This window comes from Pseudopipra pipra, chromosome 14 (assembly GCF_036250125.1).
Source record: "Pseudopipra pipra isolate bDixPip1 chromosome 14, bDixPip1.hap1, whole genome shotgun sequence".
Lineage (NCBI taxonomy): Eukaryota > Metazoa > Chordata > Aves > Passeriformes > Pipridae > Pseudopipra > Pseudopipra pipra.
The window spans coordinates 17,895,222-17,923,164 of record NC_087562.1 but is presented as its reverse complement, the minus strand read 5'-3'; the positions used below and the strand labels follow the sequence as shown (position 1 = coordinate 17,923,164).

The following is a 27,943-nucleotide window of genomic DNA, read 5'->3' as shown; positions in this document are numbered from 1 at the left end:
AGCAAAGTTCTTCCTCCTGTCCAGTTGGACCTTCCTGGGCATCAGTTCCTGCCCGTTCCTCCTGTGCCATTGCTGGGCCCCCCGAGCAGAGCCTGCTCCATCCTCTGCCCCCTCCCTGCAGCCCCTGACACACCCTGGGGAGGGCCCCTCTCAGGCTCTGCTCTGGAGGCTGAACAGCCCCAGCTCCCTCAGCCTTTGCTGCTCCCAGAGCTGCTCCATCCCTTGGGCATCTCCGCAGGGGCAGGATCCCCTCCCTGCCCTGCTCCAGTGCTCTCCCTGATGCCCCCCGGGCACCATTGCCCTCCTTGTCCCCAGGACACACTGCTGGCTCAGGGACAGCTCCTTGTCCCCCAGGACCTTCCCCCAGAGCTGCTCCCCAGCAGGTCCCCCCAGCCTGTGCTGGTGCCTGGGGTTGTTCCTGCCCAGGTGCAGGACCTGCATTTGCCTTTGTTGAACTTCAGGCAGTTCTTCCCTGCCCATCTCTCCAAGCTCCAGAGGAGCTTCTGAAGGGCTGCACAGCCCTTGGGATCAGCCACTCCTCCCAGTTTTGTGTCATCAGTGAACTTGCTGAGGAGACATCTCCCCCTTCATCCAATCATTGATTAATAAGTTAAACAATACTGGGACTGTTATTGACCCTTGGGGGGACACCACTGGTGACAGGCCTCCAACTGGGCCCTCTGTGATGAGACCCCCCTTCAACGCCGTTGCTAAGGTCACAGATGAAGTTCCTCTGCGTATTTTTTCCTGTGTGTGTTTTTTTTACCCTTAGATAATGAAGGTGGGAGAGGAAGAACTTTAGGAGGTAGGTTACTCTACTGTGAAGCAAGATCTAAGTTTCCAGTCTGACCATTCTCCTGAATAAACCTGCAATATAGTCTCTGTTGTTCATTTGCTCCCAGAGGTGACTTGAATTGCCTGTTTGTCACTGGCACTAGTACAGGATGGATGAAAAGATCTTTTCACCAGCTTTCCCTCAGGATGTAACACTCTGTGATTTTTTGGTGCAGAGGTCTTGTATTTGGCCCTTATTTCTTCTGCTTGGGGCGTCCTTATCTTCAACAGTTTATAAGGAAGGACATTTCACTCGTGGAGTGGTAGGAAGGAGTCAGGCACATAAACAATTTAAATCAGGGTAGCTGTGCCCAGTGAAGAGTGTGGCCAAAAAATTGAGGATATTTGTTTCAGTATTTTGTGGGGATATATTTGTGTGTTTGAAAGAGAGTGCATTTATCACTCAGATTTTAAAGAGAATATTTCAGCTGCAGTTCTAGGCTGTGGGCAATAAAATCCACCAGCCACTGATGACAAACAACAGATACTGTGGTTTCAGCTTCTCTTGAGCATCAAGGTTGGTTGGATTCAGGGTAGATTTAAGAATTTTAGTTTTCCTTATATACTTTCATCTTATTTTGCTACTTTTATTAACAAAGTAACTTTGAGTGCTTCATCAGAAATACTTCTCTGATATTTTCTTCTCCCTTCAACTTATTCCTCATTTCAGCTTGAGCTGTGCAGAGCCTCAACTTTCATGATTTGTTTTCTGTTTGCAATATTTACTTCAAAATGATACATTAAATGTGCAACTCACACGTTTATCTTTTGTATTTTTCCTGTCCCTTTTTGTCTTGCTGCTAAAGGTTTTTGTCAGCAAAAACAGGACTGATAGAGAAGATAAATTCGTGTAGTGTTACTAATGGTGCAAATGTTACACTATTTTGTCAACAGAGCTCTATTGTTGAAAGCAATTTCTCTCACTGTGTCAATATACGTGCCATGCTGTGTTGATATTAATGGATCTGCCAGGGAAGGCATTTAATTAATCAGTTCCCAGAATAAACTCTGTCAACTTTAATTTCCTAGCTAACAGTAATGCTTGGACCAGCATGGTGGGTCAGTCAACAAATGTTGCAATAAGTTAGATTCATGTTGAAAAAGCCTTGGTCTAGGACCTCGAAATGCTGCTTAGGTCAGCAATTTGTTTCCTTCTCTCTGTGCCCACGTTTCAGTGCTCTGACAGCTCTGACATTTGTATAAGGAAAGAAAAGAATAGTCTGTAGCATTCCACCAGTTCAGAGCATCAAAAGCATTTGCCAAATTCTGAAGGAAAACGAGGAGTGCTTTTAGCCACCTGTTGGTCAGTGAGTATATCTACTACAGTTTTACTGCAGGAATGTTAATTGCAAGTAACCCTCATAAATACCTGATGTCCATGTATATGTTATCTGTGTGCCTGTGGAGTATCTGAAATGTTTTTGCTTACTGAATTTCTGAATTTAGCAAATTTGAATCTCAGAGTTCTGTGTATCAGGACAACCAGGTTAGTGGAATGGCTCAAACGTAATATTCATGCAAAGCATCTTGTTCCTATTGTCAGGTGAGTGAAAATCACCTCATTATTCAAGCATGTTTTATTTTATATGTCAAATCTGCAGAAAATTAATATTTCTTAAGAGATAAGACTAGTATCTTGAACATTTGTCCTTGACATGTCTCTACTCCTTACTCACGATGATGTATTTTAGTGTAATTTATATAGACATGGACTAGTCATTTTAAATCTTCTGAATTTTAGTATCCTGGCACTGTCTGTTCTATCCTGTTATTCACTCCTGGATGTTGATAAATGTTTTTGCCTTTGCCTTTACCATGGCTACCAGGACTATTCTCTCTGGTCAGGAGTTGGTTAGGAGTGGTGACATCTGAACTCCAGCCAAACGCCTAGAGTGGCTCGGAGAGGGGAAAGAGGGGTTGGGAGCCATAATGTTAGTTTTTTAATTTTAGCTTCTTGTTCCTTTTGATGACCATTTAGTCTTATGGTAAAGTGTACCTGCTTTAGTCTCTCCTTTGACTTCCTTTAGCAGTACAACGATCAGAATACCTGTCCAGTTAGAATGAAAACCAAACCAAACCTAAACAAAAAAACCTCCCCAAAAAAGCCAATCCATTTTTTTCCTCAGTCTTATTTTGGCTGTTTGTAATATCTAAGGCCCTTTTCAGAGAGTGGGAGTGGCAAATTCTCTTACAACAGTGGACATACCCATGGAACCTGGGGTCATGTTTGTTGTTCTACTATGATCTGATATAAAGTATCTTTTGCCGACCAAGTGAAGTAATAAATGAAATTCTCTGTCTCTTGGCTTTTATTCCCTCCAACAAGTACATTATTTATTGGCAGGAAGACTGAATTAAATGCTTTTTATCTGCAGAATTACAGACAGGCATTGTTAAACTGCAGAGTTTTTTTAGCAAATTAAATTAAAGGGCTCACTATAGTTTGTATTGATGGAATGTAATCAGAACTTTAATAAAACTGCTTTGTTACCAGACTAAAGTAAGGGATTTCCTGAAAAATGTGTTTTATTGACAAAAGAGAAATACGATCTTGGAGGAAAGTGCAGGTCAAGAGAATATTGTGCAAACCTTGGAAATTCTTTATGGTGAAAAATTGCACCCCTAATTCTACTTGCACTTGTTCAAGTGCTGTGCTGGATGTGATGATTTCACTTAACAAAAGGAGTGCCATCGACTCAGATAACATTAATAGCTGTAGTTCCCTTGAAGCCAATGGAACCAAGCTGGCTTATAGTGGATAAATATCTGACAAATTGAGTTTATGAAGATCTGAAGTTTTGTATTCATACAATAGCACATTCTTTTTTTTTTTTTTTTTTTGAAAAGTGAAGAACAATTTAGCAGAGGTGAAAATACCCTGCAATGTACATGCCTCTGGGTGCTGTTAATATTTTGTTATGTAGCTTAGTTTAATCAAACTCTAATATTCTGAATTAGGCTGGTCTAATTATAAAGACTTAAAAACTATTAGGCTAAAAATAGGACACTAAAATATATTGGATGACCCTTTTCTCAAATATTCCATTGTGAGGTTTAATATCGAATTCATATTTACACACTGTCTCATTCCACTTGAAAATGGAGTGAAAACTTTTAGCAGAAGGGCTGTGCCACTACATTTTTCTTCAAATATGTTTATCTAAGGTATGTCTTGTCAGAACTGTAAGAGGTGACTGTCTCAGTGTATTAGATAGTGATGCAACTCATGTATTAAAATAACAGGACTATTGTAGAGTAGAACTAAGGTGGGTCACTGTGAATCTCTTAATCTTTAGATTGCAATTCTTCTGTTTCATCCTCCAAGTCCTTCAGGGACTTCATTGTCCTGCTTTCAGAAATCAGAACAAATGTGGGTATAAAAGGTCTTCAGCTGGAAATATTGTAATGGAAGCTGTTAATGTGGTATGAAACAGAGATGAAGATAAGGTGATGACAGTCCTAATCTTACCTTTCTAGCTGTCCTTGTGTTGAAGTTGTTACTGGTTGTGCATAGCATATGTCAGACATGGCATTTATTTAAAGTTCTGTCACGTGAACAACATATTTATTCCAACATTGAACATTTACTACCTGTTGGATGTGAGGCTGCCAGAAATTGCAACAAGCAGATCCAATAGGAAGTCTATATATTTGAAACATTTAAGCATCAGGTATTAAATCACTGTGTTTAGCTACTTATCCATGAGTAATGTTATTGAAAAGAGAGAACACTCCCATAGTACCATATGACTCAAAATATGAAAATCAAGAGATAAAAAAAACTAGGCACCTTCCTCAATTTGATTTAATTACTGATGTTTTTTCCTTAAAGGGATTGAGGAATATTAGTGTCTTTGAGATCAGATCTTACAATCCCACAAATCACATTTGCAGTAATCTAGTAGCTTCTTTTGTTCAGTTTTGGGCCTCTTGCTACAAGAAAGACATTGAGAGGCTGGAGCATGTCCAGGGAAGGGAATGGAGCTGGGAAGGGGCTGGAGCAGCTGAGGGAGCTGGGAGGGCTCAGCCTGGAGAAAAGGAGGCTCAGGAGGGACCTTCTCACTCTCTGTAGCTCCCTGAAATGAGGGGGGAACCGGGGGTGGGTTGGGCTCTGCTCCCAGGGAACAAGGGACAGGAGGAGAGGGAACGGCCTCCAGCTGTGCCAGGGGAGGTTTAGATTGGATATTAGGAACATTTCTTCACTAGGAGGGTTGTCAAGCATGAGAAGGAGCTGCCCAGGGCAGTGGTGGAGTCCCCATCCCTGGCACTGTTCAGAAAATGTGTGATGTGGCACTTGAGGACATGGTTTAGAGGTGAACATGGTGGTGATGCTGGCTTGATAGTGGGACTTGATGGTCTTAAAGGTCTTTTTCAACATGAATGATTTAATGAATCGATGATTCTACTGTGATTGATTTAAATTCATTTCCCCAAGTCAGGTCTGTCTGGCCTGTACCAGTAACTGCTGAGTGATCTCTCCCTGTCATTATTTTGACCTGTGAGCCTTTAGTTGTATTTTCTCTCTCCATCCATCTGAGGAGGGTGATGACAGAGCAGCTTTGGTGGGCACTGACATCCAGACAGGGTCAAACCCCCGTAGGGAAAGTTCCTAGAGAGTCAGAACTTTGTTTTTATTTTTTTCGTGTAGTACTGGAATACAGTAATAGTGAGCCATGTCATTATTGTGTTATATTGGTTTTGTGAAAAAGTTTAATAAGAGTGTGGAAAGAAGTCAGAGTTGTATTTGGACAATCAGATTATGAACCAATTGAATTGGGTGATTAGAAAATTAGAATACATTTGTGAATAAGAGAATATTTTGTCCATTGCATGTTGTTGTGGACATCCAAACAGCTGCACAAGTTTTAATATAAAACAACTTTCTAAACTATTTGCTTCATGCTGTGTCAAGACTACAATTGCAATGATGTCTCATCCTAGGTAGTGGTTAAATTCAGTATTTAAATGAGCATTTTAAGAGTTATTGGAAATCACCATCACATGGATACCAGTTCTAAAAGCTTCCAGTTCACTAAAACCTTCAGCAGTGCTTGTCCTCTGCAGGACCAGCTCTTATCTTTTGCTCAGAATGGGAAATTAGAATGATTATAAACTTTTAATCTTCTTTCATTTCTGAGAAACAAAAACATAAAGCCAGAACAATTAAAAGGGGCTGAAAGCTGTTCAAATCCCATTATATATCATGTTAAAATATACCCAAACACTGCTAGAAATAGGAAGAGGAAGGATTCTAGAACAGAAAGTATTTCCTTAGCCAGTAGTAGATGGCAACGTGATTGAGTTTAGATAGGAACCTCAGGGGGGACCAGCTGGAATGTTCAGGAATCCCAGGGAGCAGAGACAGATGTCAGTGGAGGATGTTGGGCAAAATACTTTAGTAACAAGGAGCTCAACACTGCAGAAAGGGGCATCTGCAAGCCTACAAAAAGGCACATAATGGCAGGAGCAACTGGAAAACAAAAGGAGGTGAAACAGAGAAAAGGAAATTGAATTATAGGAAATTATTATTTTTTTTTTTAAGTAAAAGGGAAGATAAAGGAATAAAAGAATTGTATAATTGCTACAGATTCAAATATACCTGAATGTAAAGAGGGAACCAGAAGGATAATTATTTAATTGGAGTTATTGGTGAATTAAGTAATTAAAATTAAGACTATAAATGACATTGAAGATGGTTTTTTCTCTTATATACTAAGATGATCCAAATCTTAATTCCTGCTCCATGGAATGCCCTAGATCAGGATTCCATTTCCACCAATACAATCTCTATATCTCTTTATATATACTTAAGGTCTCTCCCATATCTCAGTCATTTCCATCTCTGAATTTTTCTTCTGGAAGACAGATACTGAACGACGTAAGGTGGAAATTAAAAATGCAATTCTTCTGCTGTTTATGCTTTTTTTTACAATTGCACCAGTGGTGTGTATGAAGAATGGGAGCAATAATAACATGGAAATCTGTATCTTGCACTCTAGCATAAGGAGGAACCTGAACTCTGATGCAGACACTTTGCAGAAAGCTCTTGGCAAGTAGTCAAATTGTTGGAAGGGAAGATGTTCCTATCACAGAATGAGCTGAGAAATGAGGAGCCAGTGAGAAGCAGGTCTGTTTTGATAGAAGCAGAGTTAGCAAAAGCTGTATTTAGCATGTTGTCATTGTCATATTTGTTGATATGACAGCATGTGCTTGTCCTTTTATTTGCAGTGGAAAATGATCCTTTGTTCATTTTTCTGTATCTGCTTCACTCACAGGACTGGCATTTCAAATAGTGCCCTGGAATCTGGATAGCAGATCTAACAGCCATGGAAATTCCTGCTAATCTTACCCTTCCTCAGCTATAGGTATCATTTTCTCATAGTTTTAGATAATTTTTAAGAACAGATTTCACAACTGTTCTCTAAATCTCCAATATATTGATAGGACTTCTGGGCTATCAGATTGAATACTTGAATATTCTTGTATCAGAGTTAATAGATATTCCTGTGTAAGTCTCTCTTCCATGGTGATAAAATGAATGTATTTTGAAACACATTAAACCTGCAAATTTGAGTGCTTTGCCAGTGTTCTTTTTATTGCAAGGTATCCCATTTTCATCCTCATAAAATTAAATGCTTACATGTACCATATAATTAAATTTAGGCACAGCAGAGGACTTGATCTGTGAGCTTATTAACTTCTGGCTGCATCATTGTCTAATTGCTTAAGAAGTTTTATCTGACTAAAATGTATCCAGAATACATCTGTCAAGGAAAGAAATGCGAGAATGTTGACACATAGGAAATGATAAAATTTAAAAAGCAGACCCTCTCTATGTCTCATATTAACCTGCAGATGGAGGGGGAACCCAACTCTGCCTCCATCTCTAATGTTGCCATCAAATCTTAGTCTCCACTTCCTAAAGTGTCAGAGGCAGAAGAATCATAATTTTATTTTGCTGCCCAAGATTTTGACAACTTAATGCTGAAGGAAATCTGATTCAAATTTTTTCCGTAAGACTGAAAACTTGATATTGTTGACAGGAATACATTGAATTCAATATTAATATTAAGAAACAAAAGTCTAAGGATATACAATATTATTAAATAAGTTTTGTACTTTTTTTTGTGTTTTTTTGTATTATATGATGCCCCAGAATTCTTTCATCTTCTTTTTACTTTTTTTGGTGATATTTTCTAAGCTGATATGAATGAACTTGTTTTTTTTTTTTGTTGGTTTTGGTTTTGGTTTTTAAGGTATCTTTTCACTGCTGTCACGGAAATCTGTTGTATTCTGCTTAGCATTTTCCTGTGCAGTTCTAGAATTATTTTCTAAATGTACAATCAGGATGACTTTCACCTTGACTATAGTGGCTTTTATGGTCAAAATTTTATAAGCCTTGTGTCATTCAATCCTAATAATGGTGCCTCCAAGGGTGGCAGCTTTGCAACCTTTCTAGGGGTGCAGCAGAGCAAAAAGCAGTCGAGATGATCAGAGGTAGCAAGATTTCATAGGTAAATAAATATATAACTTCCTAATTCTCAGGCACGTTTCAGAGGGTGAAGTCAGGAGACCTCCCAAGGGATTTTCCTGGCTGTGAGCTCGTGTTAAAGGGATGAACAGGAGAAAATTATAAGAGGATCCTTCCCAAGTTAACGGTCGTTATTCCTGTCTTACAACATGCAACCAGCCACATATTGTCCTTATGGAAATACTGCCTTGGTAGTGACTCTCCTGTGTTATTCTGCTGTCACAGAGTGCTGTCAGCACACGTGCTCTCACACAGGGTGGGTGCAGACACACACACCACTGCTGTGGGTTACCTGGTGAGACTGTCACTGCTGAAAAGCATTTGAGGCACCACTGCACAAGGTACAGTACAATGCAGTGGTTTCCAAAGAAAAAGACTTTGTTCTCATAAAGAAGACTGAGGTTGACTTCTCATTACATTGGTATCTTTGTTTCTTGCTGTTCGTTTTCAATTTATTTTCATAATCCTTCTAATGTTGTAAACCTTTTAGCTTTTAGCAATCCTGAGGGTAATACTTGCTAAGTGCTTTGGGATGCCTTAGTAGATGTGCTAAGTCTTTAGAAGAACTGAAAGTTGTTATTATTGTTGTCATGTTGCTGATGCAGTGCTTATTTCCCCCATTATAATGCCACACACAGAATTCTACTGTTCAGATTATGTCAGAGTTTCTATTGTAAACCTTATTTTTTGACTTAAAGCTTGCCTAGGAATATATCCATGAGTGCTTAGCTAATCTTGGCATAGAAAATTTAATGTATGGTCTGGGAAAGCTGTCTGACAAAATACATATGACTCATTTTCCATGGTAATTTTATTTTAACAAATAACTTAAACTGATGTGATTCAATTTTGAAAACATCACGAAATCATGAGTACAATATAGTTCCCTACCTTTCAGGTTCTTGAATGTGAATTTTAGGCAATGAAAATATTCTAACTTCGACGTGATCCTAAGCTTGAAATTATTCGGTGTATGTGGCATAACTTCTGAATTACATAATTTAAAAGCAGTGCAGATCAACTCAGTAAGGAAAAGGTCAGTTTAATCAGTATTTGTAGTTTTAAATCACCTGGAGTATTTTTTTTCCAAATATATTCTGTCTTCAAAGTATCAATCAGCTCATTTCACTGGCCTAAGTGAGCTCAGGTTAACTCTACACACTTTTCACACCACATCTACTTAGGAATCTGAGGCCATAATATTTTCAGTTTGGAATTAAATGCAGTGCCATTGCCTTACATATGATTTATTTCAGGTAATAAAATTGTTAAATTGTAAGTAACTTACATCAATAAATATTAATCTTTTTATTAAATACAGTTTATATTTGACTACAAGCTCTTCTTGTAAAAAGACTGGTAGAGCACTGTGAGAGAGACACACATTAGGATATTTCATTCCTTGGAGGAATAGATTTATATTCTATTATAAAGTTATCTGATTTTGACTGTATAACAGTTCTGTCTTTTTAGCATTGCGTTTTAGCCAATACACTGTGAATTATCTTGTGCTCATTCTTCTCTCTTAACAGTCATACAGCTGATAAAAATTTAAAAGTTTCCTTGGTATCTCTTTTGCCCAATGGCAAAGCTCAGCTGTACCTGCTGTCATTCCTGAACGGGAGTTTAAACACAACTCCATTACTCTTTACGGGGACTACAAAACCTCCCAAGGACTGCACATCATCAATTCCAATGTTTTCTGTCTTGACAGTGAAAAAAACAGGAGCATTTTCAGAAGAAAAATCACTCGTTTCAGTTTCTTCCCAAAGAAATCTTTTTTACATTTGAAGATACTTTTTGTCCTTAGAACAAACCCAACATGTTCAAACTGCCTCCAGCCCTGGGGAACAGCACAGGAGGGACATGGAGCTGCTGGAGCGAGTCCAGAGGAGGCACAAAGAGAATGAGAGGGCTGGAGCAGCTCTGCTGGGAGGGAAGGCTGGGAGAGCTGGAATTGTTCAGCCTGAGAAGAGAAGCTTTGGGGTGACCTGACTGTGGCCTTGCAGGGCCTGAAGTGGCCGACAGGAAAGATGGAGAGAGACCCTTGACAAGGGCTGGAGTGACAGGACAAGGGGGAATGGCTTCCCACTGCTAGAGGGCAGGGTTAGATGGGATAGTGGGAAGGAATTGTTCCCTGTGAGGGTGGGGAGGCCCTGGCCCAGGTTGCCCAGAGAAGCTGTGGCTGCCTCTGGATCCCTGGAAGTGTCCAAGGCCAGGTTGGACGGGGCTTGGAGCCACCTGGGCTGGTGGAAGGTGTCCCTGCCCATGGCAGGAATGAGATGAGCTTTGAAGTCCCTTCTAACCCAAACCATTCCATGATTCATTCTAGGCTTCTAACCTGAGTAGGTGAGAGAGAGAGTACGGGAGGATTTTAGGAAATAAGAACAGTTAATTTGTAAAGGCAATGTTAGAAACCTCTGGAGAAAAGAGAAGATGATGGTTCTTTGAAAGGTGCAGAATCCCCACCTTCTGATGAGTAGTTGGAATATGGACAAAGGTTAAGGTTTAGGATAATGAAGAGGAAAAGTAGAAGAATCCATTAATGGTGGAGATTTGCTGCCTGGGAAGGAAACAATGTAGGATAAAAGCTACTTTGTGGTTTTTAGGTCATAATTCATATTGGTTGGTTCCTCCAGATTTCCAGTCAACAGAAAAATGAGAGTTTTAAACAGGAGAGGAGGGGGAAATGGGAAATGAAACGAGGTCTTCACTTTCAGTTTATTCTTGGAAGGCGATGTCATTCAGCCAGTTACTGTGAAACTTTCTAAATGAACTATGATTTTTGAAAAGGTCTTAAATATGGGATGTAATTTGTTATGTTAGCTTCAAAAAATAGGCCATTTCAATATGTCCAGAATCTCACCACTCTGCAAGTTGCATCTAGTCCAAAAGTTACTGTTTTAGTTGAATACATGTTTAGTTCTAGCTGTGTGATATCTAATTTAGAATTATTTGGTATAGTACCATTCAGGTCTTCATATTTTCAAAGCTAGTTATACAGCAACAGTGTATTAGCCATGCAATTTATCAATATTTATTCATTCTCCAAATGGCAGACTACTTGTCATAATTAATTATTGAAGTAATAAATAGTCTTATTAATAAAAATGGATGACAAGAATAAAATGATTTCCTTGATAAAGACTGATGACAGATTCTAGAATCTGACACGACACTCAGAACACTGTGCAGATTGAATCTAAGGCCTCCTGCATGGATAATAAATTGTTATTTCAGAGAATAAAATGATTGATACATTTGCTTTGTGTGGAAAAAGCACCTGGGAAAAGATTCTACTCCCTAAGTTATTTAAACAGACCATGGTGAAATTTTCTTTCCTTGTGACAAATTTAACTTTCCAAGGAAGTGACAGCTCTTTGGCAGAGAGAGAGGAATTGATGCCTGCTTGGGGTCCTCGACTTAGAGATTCTCCTAAAAGTCATGTTCATTTGGAAATCTCCTGGCATTCCCACTCCTCTGGCAGGCACTCAAAGGAGTGGCTGTAACAGGGCGAAAGGATGATGGGAAAGCAGGGCCATGTGATGTGGCAGAGGATGCTGAGACAAATGAAGCCTGGCAGGGACCTTGGAGAGGCTGCTGCTGGTTTTATTGCTGCGTGGCTGAGGCGGCCTCTGGTTCAAACTGTTGGGATTTTTTTAAGCCTTGGTTTGATCTCACCTTCCGTGACAAAGCAGCCCCAGAGACTGAGCTTCGTTTGACAACTTGGCAATGGCTGGGCTGGGGGGTGAAAAAAAAAAAGGGGGCTTTCACAGAGAATAATGATTTATGAAAAAGCCCAACCACTGTATATCTCAGGAAATGTTTTATTCACCAGGAGTGTTATTGAAGATTAGAATCTAAATATTATATTTCAAAAGTCTGCTGAGGGATGCTGGGGCCATAAGATGCCTGGCATTCAGTTTCCTTACATAGGGAAAACAGTAAATTTTGTTTCCTTTTGTGCACCTTTTCCCATTTTTCTGTATTTTTTCTTGAACTTATAGGAGTTTCATATATATGAAAGAATATCTGATGTTTGCAATGGACCGAGACATGGAAGTCCTATTTAGTTTTCTGTTACTTACTTCCTTAATAGCTTATTTAATGCAGGCTATAAAATCAGTCTTATCATCAACGAAGTCATGATATGGAGATTTATAATAGTTCTTACAGTCTTGTTCAGTTGCTGAGTTCTAGATCAACAATAGTATAAAGAATGTACTATTCTACTGAATGTCCTTCTAGGTAATTTATGATTTTTTAGTGCCCTTTGCACTAATTCTGACTCCTACTTCTATAATCATATATGCACTTCTATTGGAATTTTGTGTTTGAGCCAAATAGATGAGTAAAAGACCAAGAAAATACTCCATATATTAAGATATGAAAAAGACGTGCCTATTGCCAGGTTAGACACACTCCATGGAACAAACTTGACATCCGACCCACTGATTTGCCAGATACTTGCAGATAATTATTCTGAGGATGGCAGTACTTCTCTGACTCATTAATGATGCCTGCCCTGAGCCAAATCCTCTCACAGTAAACTGCAGCTAGTCTTAAGTGACAAGTCATATTTTTTGAGGAACTCTGGATGATGATCAGAAATGAATAAAGAATAAACCTGGCAGAACTTTGTTTTTAATGTTTTTAATTTTCTTTTTTAGCAACAAACAGAAGGGAGTTGTAGGCAACTAACTACTTTTCAATCCACTGCTAATGTGGAGGATCAATAATATAACTACATAATAAATTCCAATAGGTAATTCTAATATTTGTAATTATATTCTACAGTCATCGTGACAACTGTTCTGTAGGAATTTAATCTCTTTCAAAGTGATTGAAGTTTAAATTCGAATCCCAGCTCTCCCAGCAGAGCTGCTCCATCCCTCTGATCCTCTTGGTGCCTCCTCTGGACTCTCTCCAGCAGCTCCATGTCCTTGCTGTGCTGTTCCCCAGGGCTGGAGGCAGCTCTGTAGGTGGGCTCTCACCTGAGGAGGCAGAGGGGCAGACTCAACTTGAAGCACTTCCATTTGACTGTGTAAAGTCTATTAAATTTTTAAATAGATTTGTTGCCTGATTGCAGATTGAATTATGCTTCTGTAGGAAAGTGAGATAAAAGAGGTACCTCTCAATTAATTACACTTCTCCGAGGAGTAAACATTTGAAAACAGAGTCAGGTTAACTGAAAATGAGGAGTATGTAATTGTTTTCATGTTTTGAACACAGACATTCCGTAGTGTTGAGAACTCAGTTGCCTGTTTGACCACAAGTTTTTGATGGAAAGTGATTTGTGTTGTTCTTGAAATATTAACATTGGCCAGCTGGTTGTACTGATTGCAGATCTATGTGCTCTTTAGAGCACTGCTGAAAACAAACTACTTGTTAGTTATAGTAGGAATATATTCTGTTTCTTCTCTGAATGGAAGCGAATGCACCTGCAATGTCAATATTCTGCTTTCAGGATCCCAGCCCATGGTTTGCACAGTGTACAAACTGTGTCATTCATTATTCCCTGTCTGCAGTCAGTCCTGCAGGTCCCTTGCATATGTGTTGTGCAAAATTCTGGATAGTTTATCCAAGTTTTTAAATTGTATAGGGAGTGTGAGTAAAACCTAGTTCCTGGGATTAAAGGCAGTATAGGCACAGCAGTGAGTGGGTCCAGTTTGTATTGAGATTTACTGATCAGGGTGAAGAAAGTCCTCACCCATTCCTCTGGGGTAGATCTCTACTGTGATGGAGCTCTGCAGAGCTCACAGATATGTGTAAATTTTTTGGTAGAATTATTCCAACTTCTTGTACAAAATTTACACATCTTATATCAGCCTTGGCCATTTCAGTGGCTTTGGTGTATTTTGGGTTGAAATGTACACCTCCTGTTAACAGTCAGTGAGATTCCAGCTTCTAAAAACTAAAGTGATAAATGCTTTTAGACATAGAACATTTGAGACTTGTGGACAAATATTAGACCTTCCATTATTTCCTGACCACTTGTAGCCTTTCCATCTATGGGATCTATTTACATTCTTTAGTCATGTTGTTACCAGTAGTGAAATTCCTTGTGTTTAAATTTTTGCTCCTGTCCAGCTAGCCTGGTCTCTGTGTCACTAACCAGCTCCACACATAGTGGCAGATAGAATTCCTAAACTATTGCCCTTCTGTCTTGCCAACTGCACAGACCTGGCAGTTGCTCACTTTCCACCTCCTGCACCAGACACAAGTGGAGATGATTAAACCATCAAGGGCACACCCTCATCTATCACCTTGTTTTGGGGCAGGGATTCAAATTAGATTTGCTTTCAATTTCCTTTAAAAGCAGAGTTACAAGTGTAGCACCCACTTCATAAAATACATTTAGTGAGCCACCTCACGGGATTAACGTGGAATTCTGTTAAACCAGGTCTGGCTGAGAGGGAGTTAACTTCCTTCAAAGCACAAAAATAGGAGAATGTTCTGGATTTGTGACTAAACCAGCGCTGAGAGAAAACTAATGTGGCTGTTGAACGGTGCTTGCCCAGTGTCAAGGCTTTCCCTTCTTCCCACTTTGGTTCCCCTGTGAGAAGGCTGGGGGTGGGTACCTGTCTGGAGTCAGTTTACCATGTTTGGTAAATAACATGGCTAAATGTTAGGCTAAATAACAGGGTAGTTACAGCTCTGTCCTGCCAGAGGGATTTGAGGGGTTGGATGTGTTTGGTGCAGTCCTTGCAGCTGCTGTAAGCACAGTGTGTGTGTGTATTCGTAATCATATGATACCCTACAGGTACAACATCAGTATTATTGCTGCTTCTTTCTTGCTCTTTGACAGCTGTGCCAGAAAAGAAAATATGCAGTCCTGTTCCATTCCTTAAATAAAAACGTACTTATGTGTCAAACTTGGGATTTCCACCTGCACATTCAGAGTTGATTCCCATCTCACTGCACGTTTAAATGAAAGGCTCCCAAGTAAGGGGCTCAGACACATCATTTGCAGGTTTTTTTTCTGGTGTCCCGTTTTTGAGCTCTTGGCTCTGTTTAGGGATTGAATGTAGCTCTGGGTATGAAACAGAGGATGTGGAGGGCGCTGTGGGTGCCAGGGAGTTGCAGTTAATATTGAAAATTATTTTGGTACTGTAATAGTAAATAGAGTATTAAGCAGAGCAAAGGTGAGAAAATATATTAGCATTTGAACTGTGTATAGTTTTTATAGGCTGCTGCCCATTCAAAGACAACATTCTATTATGACATGAGAAAAGAATGAAAAAAAACCTACTACTGTAAGAAATTAATAAACCTTAGAAGGTTTATTTATAAGTTATGAGGTTAAATATCATATCCATAAGTAAAATGATTTAAAGTCATTAATAAGCTCTTGTTCAGTATTTTGGCCCTGCACTGATCCAGAACTGTCCCAGTTTCAGAGTTGGTACCTGTCAAGCACTAAGTCTTCAGCTGGTTGCTTTTTTTACATGATGCGATAGATGCATATTTTGGGAGGAATGGATTCCATGGGAGTTCTAGCACTGAGTTCTGAAGCTGAGCACTGTGCACAAAAGTAATTAAGGTCCCTTGCAGAAACACATGTATTAGTAACTAATAAAAGTTATGGCAGCAATTCTGCTTTGCCTAAATTAGTTGGACACGAGTCATCTATAAACTTGAAGCTGTATAACCACAATAAAACCAACACAGAGCATGAGCTGGTAACTGTTTTGTTGGGAACTTGAAAGAACCCAAGCCACAAGGCTTCCAAGATCCCTGTTTTTATCCTTTTCTCAAGCAGTTATTCTTGTCTTCACACCCAAATATTTTCAGCAGCTGGGTTGGTGAGCGTTCCCTTCCCCTGCAGAAAATTTCCCAGTTGTTCATGTGCAGAATTAATGTATCTTACAGGGTTGGCTTTGTTTCTTTTGGGTGATTTGCTTTGTGATGTCAGCAATTCAAAGGGAAATCTAGATGTCTTTTTAATTTTAGTGTTTCTAAAACTTCTGTCAGTAAGATATCTCTTACATTTAATAATAAAAGCTCTCTAGAATTCTGTTGGGTTTAGCTGAAGTAAATTTTAAAGAGGCAATAAAATACTTTAAAATTTTCAAATAAAGAATCAAAGGAAAAGGAGCAGAATAGGTTATGCTGAAGTAGAAGCACACTGCAGAAAACAAGCTGAAGAAGCTGAAGAGAACCTATTAACATCTGCTCCCTGTGCTAAAATCAGCTCTAAAGTCTCAACATCTAAAAGAATTCTGTTTAGTAGGAAAACTTATGCAACCTGATTATTACTTAGCAGGTGAGAGGGAAATCAGGAAATTGCCAGAACTCATTTTTATGTATAGAATTAATAACAGCAGAAGTTTCAAAAGGGTTTAGAGGCAATAAGAGATGAGAATGAAGCTATGATTAGACAGATAAGAGGTGGCCCTTATGCAAGGCTGTCCAGGTTAGTTTAAGTGATGTAAGATAGGTTTGTTGTGAGTCAGGTAACTGCATCATGAATATAGAAGAGCTCAATACCCTCGTTTTGAGCCCTTTTAGATAGCTCTTGATGTAAATTTTGTTTATGTAGTTTCAACATGCACTCAGATGAAACATCCTATTTTCATGTTTTTAAAGTAAATTACCCTGAATAGAGAGAAGATGATTTGCAATGTAATTAGGCTAAAGTGAAATCCAACTTTCGTGCAAAGGTCAAGTTATCCTCTATTTGATCATTTGCGAAGTTTTTACCTTTCCCATCAATCCATACCCTCTGAAGTGCTGTTTCATTTTGAAACTGCTGTAATTATATCCAGCTTCAGCTGTTAATAGCACCAGTGGAACTAGTGATTCATTTGTGCTGGCTTATAAGACACTGCTTCAGTAAACCACAGATACAGAACTTTTAAAGTGATCCAGTTCTGTGCATGTAGACAAATGTGTACATTTGTTTTACTAAATAAAAGAAGGGGAGTTGTACTGTTTTCAGCTATGTTTTTAGTAGAACATGCTCTTCTTTTGTGTGTATCCACAAAAGATTCCATTTTACAATTACTCAGATTTTTGAGAGATGCCTCCCAAACCAGTGCAGAAAAAAGATCGACAGGAGTCACACTAATAGTTTTTCTCTTGGTGTAACATAACTTAACAAGAAAAAAAGACCTTTTGCAGTAATTTGGCTTTCATCCTGTGAATAGATACTGTGGTGCAAGTGGAAGTATATGAAAAAAAAAGATATATATATACACAATATATACCGAAAAGTGGCTGGGATGTTGTGCACATATTGAATGATTCATAAAGAAAAGTAAACAGAAGGGTGAGATTTAGTATTTATGTACTCAAGAATCAGTTTGGAAAATTTAGGGGGCCAACTTTGTGGTCAGCTCGTGCTTTCTGGAAAGCTATTTGAGAGATTTGCCTTGGTAAACAGTCAATCTGGCACAATTCTTGCCCCACAAAGTCAATATCTAGAAGAACTTATGCATACTCAACACATACTTCCAATTAAGCTTTCTTCTGTGTTTTTTTTTTTTTTTTTTTTTTTTTTTTTTTTTTTTTTAATTTGTTGTTTGGGATTTTTTTTGGGGGGGGGCAAATAAAAATTTCATTAGGCTTGCATTATATTAAAAAGTACATGGGAACCCTCCTCTCCAAATCATATTCATAATTATACTTTACAGCTCCTGATCCTAATAGATGATCCAAGGACATTATTCCCAGCTGATTGTGAATTCACCCGTGGCTGGAATTTTCCAAAGTAGAAATGTTATCATCACTTGCATACATCTTTCATACTTTAAAAATAATAATTAAATAAAATTAGTTGAGTGCCCAATCTTTCATTTTGAAGTATAGCTGGATAGGTACAATCTGATTTCCTCAATTATTCTACAAATTCGGAGTAATATATTAGCAGTGCTGTAATTATTTTTTTTTTTATCCTCAGGGATATTTAGTTCTTTTAAAGCAATTTAAGCTGGAGAGCCTTATTGCTCTGGCAGAGTGTAGTTATGTCCAGAATTATGAGCACAAAGAATTACACTCTCACCCATGAAAATTAACGGAGTTCTGCAGAAAGAGCAGCATCAGATTTAACAGAAATATTGTGCCATAGTTTACAGTTAGAAATAACCTCTGGGAATTACAGTGCAGTTCTAGATGAATAGCACAGCCTTATCCAAAAGTGGATTCTAATGATGCCTTTAGGATTAATACCTGAATTCTTGTAAAACCTTTCATTGGCTTGTGCTGAAAGGCCATGATGTTACTATTAAAGTCTCACATGGGGTTCTCACATGCAGCAGCCTATTATCCAGTCTCTTAGTGGCTAATTAGTGACCAACAGGAATGATTAGTTGTTAAATGCTTGGCACTTTTGGAGGAAGTTTCTTAGGGGTACTCTGGTTTCACCTGGCAGATCGAATTAAACCCTTTCTTTGCATGGTGTCCCTGTTTATTGCTGTGAGACCTGGAGGGAAATCCAGACACCCCCCAGCACAGAGATCCTGGATTTCCAAGGTTTGATGCACCTACATTCTTCTGATCAGGAAGGTTAAATGTTCTTACCATACTGCAGTGAATTCTTAGAGGATGACTAGCACAGACAGGCTATTTCAGATGGGAAACTGGAAGCAGCTGCTTTTCATTCTGGGGGCTGGGAGGCAGCTGTGTGCTGGGAAATCAGGAGAGGATTCACTGCAAATTAACTGCCAGGTTAATCCACAACATGAGTATTGTCTCTTTTAAAATAAGATAGGATTGCACATGGGATGGGAAGGAAAGAGCTGAGAAATTATGCCCACATGTACCTTTTTTACTCTGTCATGGATCCCCTGGCAGGGATTGTGGAGGATCTGTACACTGGCTGTTTTGTCACATACCCAACCATACCTGTGGCAAACCCTTCCCAGCCTCTTCTACCCTGAAGTCAAGTCCAGTTGGACATGTGTCACGGAATCACCTGGGTTGGAAAAGACCTCTGAGATCATCAAGTCCTACCTTTGACCCAACCCCACCTTGTCACCCAGCCCATGGCACTGATGCCACATCCAGTCTGTCCTTAAACACCCCCAGGGACGGGGACTCCATCCCTCCTTGGGCAGCCCCTTCCAACGCCTCATCACTCTCTCTGTAAAGAACTTTTTCCTGATGGCCAACCTGAACCTCCCCTGGCACAGCCTAGGACTGTAGCTATGCTGCACAACATTGCACTGTGTAGATTTTCCATCGTTATCCCGCTGGGATATTTTTGTAGGTGTATCCCAAAAATCCAATGTAAGTGCCATGCCTGGGTGCACACAGCCCAATTCCCTCAGCAGGGAACAGCACTGGAGTTCCCTGGCAGCTGATAAGGGTTTGTGGCCAGGCAGTTTAGTAGTTCTTTCTGACACTGCACTGAGAGTAAAAGGCTTTGGCAGAGACAGAACCTGTTGGGTAATGAGGCCTCACCTGTAAGTCTGCACTGTGCCCTACAGGGTCCTTGCTGTCTGCCCTAGTCTGAGTTGGTATCAAACCAGGGTTCCCTGGTCACACAGCACAAATCCTTGTGTTCCTTACACACAGCACAGCATCTTCTTGGCTACTCCTAGTTGTTGATCACATGCACACAAGCACATAGACACCCAACAAAAAAACCCCCAACAAAATAAGCCGTAATTTAAAGAGTGTCATTTTTATCCTTGTACCTCAGTCCCCTGTGCATAATGGATTCACACTTTCACCACTATTCAGTGTGCATTTTTAATTTAGGCTTTTTCTTAGCGACCATTAATTTCTAGAGATGATGCAGCCAGTTTAATGAGAAAATAGGATTTTATTCCACTTCATGCATCGACAACTAAATTGTTACCTAAGTGCAATTACAAAATTGTGTAGCCCAGCTTTCTTGGGTATCAAATACTCACAGCTCTTATTTGTTATCTGGGGAATTAAATAAGTACTTCTGAAAATGAGGGCATTCATTAATATTGGGTATGTTAATTAAACCACTAGGAAAAGCATAGCTTGACTTTTGAATGCTGGGTCAAGTCTCCCACCCCTCTTTTTCCTTATATGTTATTGAATATATTTGTCAGAGTGACAGTGAGATAAAAGGAGCTATTGATAGGTGACATTTAGTGTCAGTTTTAAAAGAAAAAGCAAACCAAGGCAGGGAATAAAAATGGGAATGTCTTTCAGTTCTACTTCCAGGTACTTTTTAAGTACAGACACAGAAGGCAATAGTGGAGCTCACCAAGTCAAACCACTTAAAAAATTAATAGTGTAAAGCAGTAATTCATGTGGCTCTGCATATATTTATACTTTAAAACCAGTATGAAATGGCTGAAATTGTGAGAGTGCTGATGATACTATGCCTGAGAGATCTGAACCTAAGTGCCAAATAACTATATGTTATGACTATTCAAATTAAATGTTTGTAATTATAACTGATATGCTTAAAATTATTATTTTAAGTATCTTATTTACCACTTATCAGCTGCCAGTTGAAAAAACAGTGGGGACAAATTGATTAGATGTTTAACTGTGTGAACTCAAGTGTTTTCCATGAGCTCAGTTTTTGCTTTGGAGCTGAACTGGGTACAGAACAGAACAGTTTGCAGTAGATCCAATCACCTTTGCACAGAGGAATAAATATATTAATTCCTTTACAGCCAATTAAGCTATATTCCAAATCACCCATTTATTCAAAGCTTTGTATGAATTGAGATGTTAGTGTTGTCCTCTTATAAGGGTATAATATAGAGGGCACCAAACCCTCTCTAATGACTATTTATAATTAGAAGTGGAAGTTATATGATTAAATCTTAACCTCTTGCATCGATATAACGTTCTCCAAATCCTGGCTTTGTGGTTTTTACTTTGTTTTTGATGCATTGTTACTAATGACCCCATGATGCCAGTGCAGTGGAGGGATGGGGAAGTTGGGGAATATTGCTTGTTACAAAAGGTTAAATGCTTTTTTGAGATGATACATACAGCTGAAAGAAAACACTGAAATTCTTAAATCTGTATATATTTAATCTTTTATCTGTGCTTTTATCAAGAATGCCCTGTACATCTGTTTCAGCCATCACTAATTGAAATGACTTATTTGATTGAGGGTTCTATTAGACTTTAGAGCTGACATAGATTTACTTGTCTGCATGGTCAGTGGGATTTGGAATGACAATTTATTATAGTGCATTATACTTTATTTATAATTGACAAATGGCTTAGAGATTTAGATTTTTGTTGTCTTATTCCTAAATCCTCTCCTCATAGTTAGTGCCAGTGCCCATTAGACTTGATTGCTAATAGAACAGACTGTTCCCGTGGGAAGGGACCTGCAGTGGTCACCCAGTGCAACTGCTCGACCAGTTCAAGGCTGACCAAGTGAAACCCTGTTGGTCAGGGCACTGTCCAAATGCCTCTTAAGCACTGACAGGCTTGGGGCATTGAGCACCTCTCTAGGAAGCCAATTCCAGTGCTTGGCCACTCCCTCAGCAAAGAAATGCTTCCTAATGTCCAGTCTAAACCTCCCTGGTGCAGCTTTGAGCCGTTCCCACGTGTCCTATCACTGGATACACAGAATCCCAGAATGGTCAGGCCCAAAGTGGATCATCTGACCCCACCTCCCTGCTCAGGCAGGGCCATCCCAGGACACATGGCACAGGACTGTGGCCAGAGGGTCCAGGAATATCTCCGGTCAGGGAGTCTGCACATCCTCTCTGGGCAGCCTGTTCTAGCGCACCAGGGAGAAGATCTCAGCACACCCCTCTCCCTGCCCCCTCCTCAGGAAGCTGTAGAGAGCAGTGAGATCATCCCTCAGCCTCCTTTTCTCCAAACTAGACAAACCCACAGTCCCCAGCTGCTCCTCATGGAACCTTAGGATGGTTTAGGTTGGAAAGGACCTTTAAAGATCATCGATTCCAACTGCTCTGCAATGAGCAGGGACATCTTCAGCTAGATCAGGTTGCTCAGAGCCCCATCCAATCTGACCTTGACTGTTTCTAGGAAAGGGGAAACATTACAGGACATTCCTTCCAGCTCTTTCACCGGCGTTTTTGCCCTCTGGATGCATTCAAGGACCTCCACATCCTTATTTAATTGTGGGGCCCAGAACTGCACACAGTACTCCAGGTGAGGGTGCCCCAACCCCAAACACAGCAGGGTGGTCACCTCTGACCTGCTGATTGTGCTCTTTGATGCACCTCAGGATGTGGTTTGTCTTTTGGCTGCCAGGCCACACTGCTGACTCCTGGGAGCTGCTGTCACCCCGTACCCCAGATCCCTGGGGACTAACTAGCTTCCTGAGTCAATAAAAAACTATCACAATTCCATGTAACCACCTCTGGTAATTCATCCAAAGCACCTCTGAACTAATTAGCAGGTAAAAGTACATGCAAAAATTTTCCATTTCAAAGAGTTATAAAAAAAAGTGCAATAACATGACGGATGTCCTGGGAAACTGAGTCATAAAATACATCATGACTACTTTAAATATTAAATATTTTGAAGTTAACCTTTATTTATGTTCACCCAATTTGAGAGCAGTGAGCATCTCCATGTTCACCTCGCTTCTGCCACTGCCTTGCAAAGCAGCCTGCTGTGACACCAGTTATTATAGCAGTAAAAAGAAGTGAACAGTGAAGCTTTCAGATGATAAAGACACCATTGTAGCCATAATTATTCAGGAGTCCTGCTGTAACTGGATAAAATGCCAGGAAAAAATATATGGTATTTTTAAAATCAGTTTTTTTCCATGAGCTTGCAGTAATTAAATATAACCTGTGCAGAGGTGAGATAAGATAAAGAATATAACATCACACAAAGAATGCCTGCAAGACATTATCATTTATTCTACAAATGATAGCAGATAAATAGAACAGTGATACAACAACTCTCTTACACCAATTCTTGTCAAGTGACACTCTACCCCTCCATCCCGTGAGGATGAATTGTTCCTTCATTTCAAATAAAGTGAGAAAACACAATATCATACAGCTCTGATGTTACTGTAGGAAAAGTTGTTCATGTTGGCTGTACCTGAAGTAATACAAGAAGAGAATTTGAGCAAAATAATCCAAATTGTCAAATATGGTTTGGATTTTTAGCCCAGTTAAGATTTAATACCAGGTGCAGTTTACAGAGTTTTGCCTGAGGGAATTTTTTCAATTGACTGTGTTTGTGCTCACACAATTTCTTCATCAAGAGCATCAACTGTGTCGTGATCTTTGGTGAAAATTTTGGACAGTTTAAGAGTGTTAAACATTTGAGTAGAAATGATTGTTAAATTTAAGGGTTTTTTACTGAGTGTTTGCTATTTGGTGTTGAACAGTTCGTGTGCCACCGCTCAGAAGGGCCTGCTGAGCAGTAAGTGGTGTAACCCTTCATAGGACAGAAATTATCAGAAACAGGCAAAGTATGAGCGAATTCCAGCCTGGTTTCATGTAGGTGAAGAAGGAAAAAAGCCAGTTTAGGGTCCTAATGTTGGTGAAGTACCAATCTTTAGAATTTTTAATTTCCCCAATGAGGTATTACAGCACAGAGAACTGAGACAGCAACTTTGTGAAGTGTTCCATGGAAGCAATCTTCCCAAGAAGCAGAAATGTGACTGTTAAAATGAAAGCATTGTAACAAAACTTTAGAGTTCAAACAAGTAAAGGGTTTCAGACAACCAGCTCATTTTACAGTAGGAAGTATAATGGAATGTACAAGAAGAAAATGAGAGGGAACACAACTGGCTTTCTTTAAAAGAGCCCATTAAATGACATTTAAAGTCTAATGGATAAAATTCCCCGTTCAGCAGGGATAGCTATATGTGAATTTCTGATTGTTGGTAGATGTTTCCCTGGGTTATTCTCCCACAAGTTGTTATTTCATTGGAAACAATGCCTCTCACCTGTAATTAAACATGATAAATACATTAACAGAACCACATTGTATGAGGATAACACTTCCCTATTTAGATCTGTCCCCATTTCACTTATCCATTGGCAACTCAGTACTACTGACAGAAAATATCATCTCTAAGTTGCCTGCAGTAGCCTCAAAATGCAGCCCTGGGCCAGCTCCATTATCTTTGCAAACCTGTGCTGTGAGCCCATAACCTCCCTGCAGTGCTGGCTCAGGACTGAGCAGCTCCAAAGCTCTGAGGAGCTGCAGAAACCAGCCCATGTCAAGCCAGAGGGTGCTATCCTGTCTGAAACCACAAAGGTCATTTTTATCTTTTTCCATGAAACATTTGGATTTAGCAAAGTCTGTGGCTGAAGGTGTGAGATTAGTTCTGCTGAGAAGAATCTCGGCGTTATAGCCTTGATAAATAAGAAGACTCTTGGGGTCATTCTCAGCTCCCTGTGTGTTCTCCCTTCTCTCACCCCTATACCTTTCCATTAGGTTCTTGTATTTGGCTGTAAGGTATAAGATGCTTTGTGCTTCTCAGTTTCTAATTAAATCTGTTTCGGAGTAAGTCTTCTCAAGTGCTTCACTGCAGCTGGATCCACTAGAAGTTATTGAAGTGCTATTGTTTTCTGTCAGTGACATAGAAGTTCTTGTGAAAAAAAATAAATTCGTAGGTTTTGTGAGAAAAAGATTAACTTTGTCACAGAATCATAGCAGAGTTACCTGCATTGGAGCCCCACAGGTCATCAAGGCCAGCTTTCCACTTAAAGAAAAATGATTATGAGCCTACTGCTAGATAAGGTCAACAGCTTTGTCTAGCAAAGGTTTAGAAACCCTTGTGACTGGTGACTTTATTACCTGAAAGGACAACCTGTTCCAAGGCTGCATTATCCTACTAGTGAATTTATGGTGGTGTGGGTTTTGTTAGGTTGTTTGTTTTTTTTTTCTCCACATACTTAACCTGACACTTCCAAGCCTGACTTTCTGGTTTTCTGAGCTTTCAACGTGACCAAGGAAAACTTAAGTCCATCATCCCTCAGTCCACTGCAGTATTTACAGTCTTAGTCCTTGTGGTTTTTTTGGTACCCGAAATTCCCTTCCTCAAGCAGAGATTTTACTGTCTGTAAACCTTTGATTATGAGTCCATTCTCATGCTTATATTTTTTCTGGCTCATTTCCACCTTTCTGTTCATCTGCTTTAGATGTTCTCTCACTCTGTGGATTGTTTTAAAAGTCAACGAGTTAAGTAGTTAAAAGGTAAATTTGGGAGGAGGGTGAAAGGGAGGAATAAGGAGCATAAAGAAAGACTGAAAGAGATGGTGAAAGGATATGCTACCAAAATACATCAGGGCTCCAGGGGTGGGACTTTTAACATGCACAATTTTTTAGAAGGCATGAGTTTATGATAATTATTAGTAGAATCCTTTTCAGAGCTAAAATGTAAACCAGGATATGTAACTTCAGACTAAAGTTCATGATCCTCACCACGAGCACGGTGATCCCCCAGCTGAAGGACCAGGCAGGTTGCAGTGTGTTGTGGGTTGACCCCAGTAGGCAGTACCCCTCTTGCCTGCAGTTGGTTGAAGGAGAAGGGAAGGAGCAATAAAAGAAAGACAAAGGTTATTTAATAGGGGAAATAGAGTGGAACAAAATAAACCAAGTGATACAAAGGCAATCACTCACCATCTTCCACGGGCTGGACCTGTGCTCAGCCAGTTCCCCTGCAAAAGAATGGTTGACCTCCCCAGCCCCTCTCCTTGCTCTTTATTGCTGAGCATATTTTCCATAGATTACATTGTATGGAGTCTCTTTGGTTAGTTTGGAGCATCAGCTTGGTTGTGTCCCCCTCCAACTCCTGCACACCAGTCTGTTCATCGGTGGGCAGAGGGAGGAACAGAGAAGGTCTTGGCACTGTGCACGCTCTGCTCAGCCATGGCTGAAACACTCCTGTGTTTTCAGCCTTGTCTTGGTCACAGATCTACAACACAGCACCTTGGAGCTGCTCTGGAGAAAATAGATTCCATCCCAGCCAGAGCCAGGACACCGTGTCAGGAACTATTTTCCTTTCTCACATCACACAGTCACAGGATGGTTCAGGTTGGAAGGGACCACAATGTCTCATCTGGTCCCACCCCCCTGCTCCAGCAGGGCCATCCCAGAGCACAGGGCACAGGATTGCATCCAGACAGCTCTGGAATATCTCCAGTGAGGAGACTCCACACCCCCTCTGAGCAACCTGTTCAGTGCTGGGGCACTGCACGCAAAGAAGTTCTTCCTCATGCTCAGAATGACATTCTAAAACTTGAGAATGACATTCTAAAACTTGAATAAGCTTTATTATTTCCTGCTGTTATTAACTGTTCGAGGCTTGTAGTGTTTTAGTGCACTGGAATCATGGCTATAAAGGAGTGTGATATATAACTCAAAAATGAAAGTCAGAATGAATAGCTGGTCTTGGTGCATTTATTGCCACAGAACATTTCCTCTTTGCCCAGTGTGACCAAAGAGGCTGCTGCAGCTCAGTGGATGACACTGTTTAAAACAACTTATTATCTCTTGTTTGCAGGACATCAATATGTCCCGCTGAGGGCAGGTGTGTTCCTGCTGCTCTATGTTTGGCTGCACAAGAAAATGGTTTATTTTCCAAAATTTTCCAAAAAATTGTTAATTTTCCAAAGAATTTCCTCTCTTGTACCTTGCACTCACACCTAATTGCATTGCTAGAGGAGTCCAACATCCAAGCCAGTGTATAACAGATTTGCTTCAAGTTGGGGGGCAAACCCTTTTTTAATTTATACTGATGCTCAAAAAACTTCTAACCCTTTAAGACCCCAACTCACTGGAGAATGGCTCTTCACTGATGTTGTAAAGTGAGGTTGTGATATTTGAATCCCACGCTTGGAAATGGAAACTATGGATTTCATTGAGAAACCTGGATGGCTTCCCAATTTATGTATCATTTTTTTAACCAGTCCACAAAAAGAGTCTGAACGAGGAGCCAGTTACATTTTGAAGATGAGTTTGCTGAATATTTTATGTTTTCATGCAACAAAAGCAAGTAACATTTCCTTTCTTTCCCTCTTATGTTTTAAACTCTCCTTTCTTTAGTAGCATTAGCAGTGCATGACTCTGAAACAGTGATATTCCTGCTGGTGCCAGGTGGTCCTTTTCCTTTAATTTAGGTTCCAGGTATTGGAGCTGGTTGCTTTGCAGTAATTATTAGTTGCATTTGCTTCTCAAGCTGAAGGCAAATTTAGTACCCATTACAGGAAAGATTTTTAACAAGATAATTAGCTATTTACCAGTAATTGTTGCAGTAGAATAAGAAAAATTTCCACTGTGCTACGTGATGTATTTTTGCTCTAATCTCTGATGCAGATTCTCAGCTGTGTTAATTGGCCTAGTTTGGTGGAAGCCACATTCAGTAGTAGTTTATATACCTGAGGATATGGCCTATCTTTTTTTCCCCCCTTTACAAATTTATATTATTAACTTGTCTCATTCCTTCTTTTGATATCCATTTTTTTCCTGCTGTCTGCTTTGATGAACTATAACCACAAAAACCCTAAAAAAAACCCCAACATTATTTTTAAAGATGTACACATGTGCACACATCTGAAAGAGCTTTTACCAGGGAATAATCATCTTTGAGAAAACAAGTTTTCAGAAGTTCAGAGATGTGGTAATTAAACTTCCATGCATAAATACTTCATTTTGTCTCCCCACTTGAGATATCCAGAGCCT

General features: G+C 39.8%; 2 long non-coding RNA genes across 2 annotated transcripts in view; both read left to right on the top strand.

Moving 5' to 3' along the window:
- Positions 1 to 27,943, top strand: part of LOC135421808 (uncharacterized) — an 87,202-nt gene that overhangs the window by 41,893 nt on the left and 17,366 nt on the right. The window lies entirely within an intron of this gene.
- LOC135421807 (uncharacterized) lies at positions 6,833 to 8,490 on the top strand. The gene is made up of 3 exons (XR_010434207.1): positions 6,833 to 6,961; positions 7,110 to 7,199; positions 8,380 to 8,490. It is a non-coding gene; the product is annotated as an uncharacterized LOC135421807 (long non-coding RNA).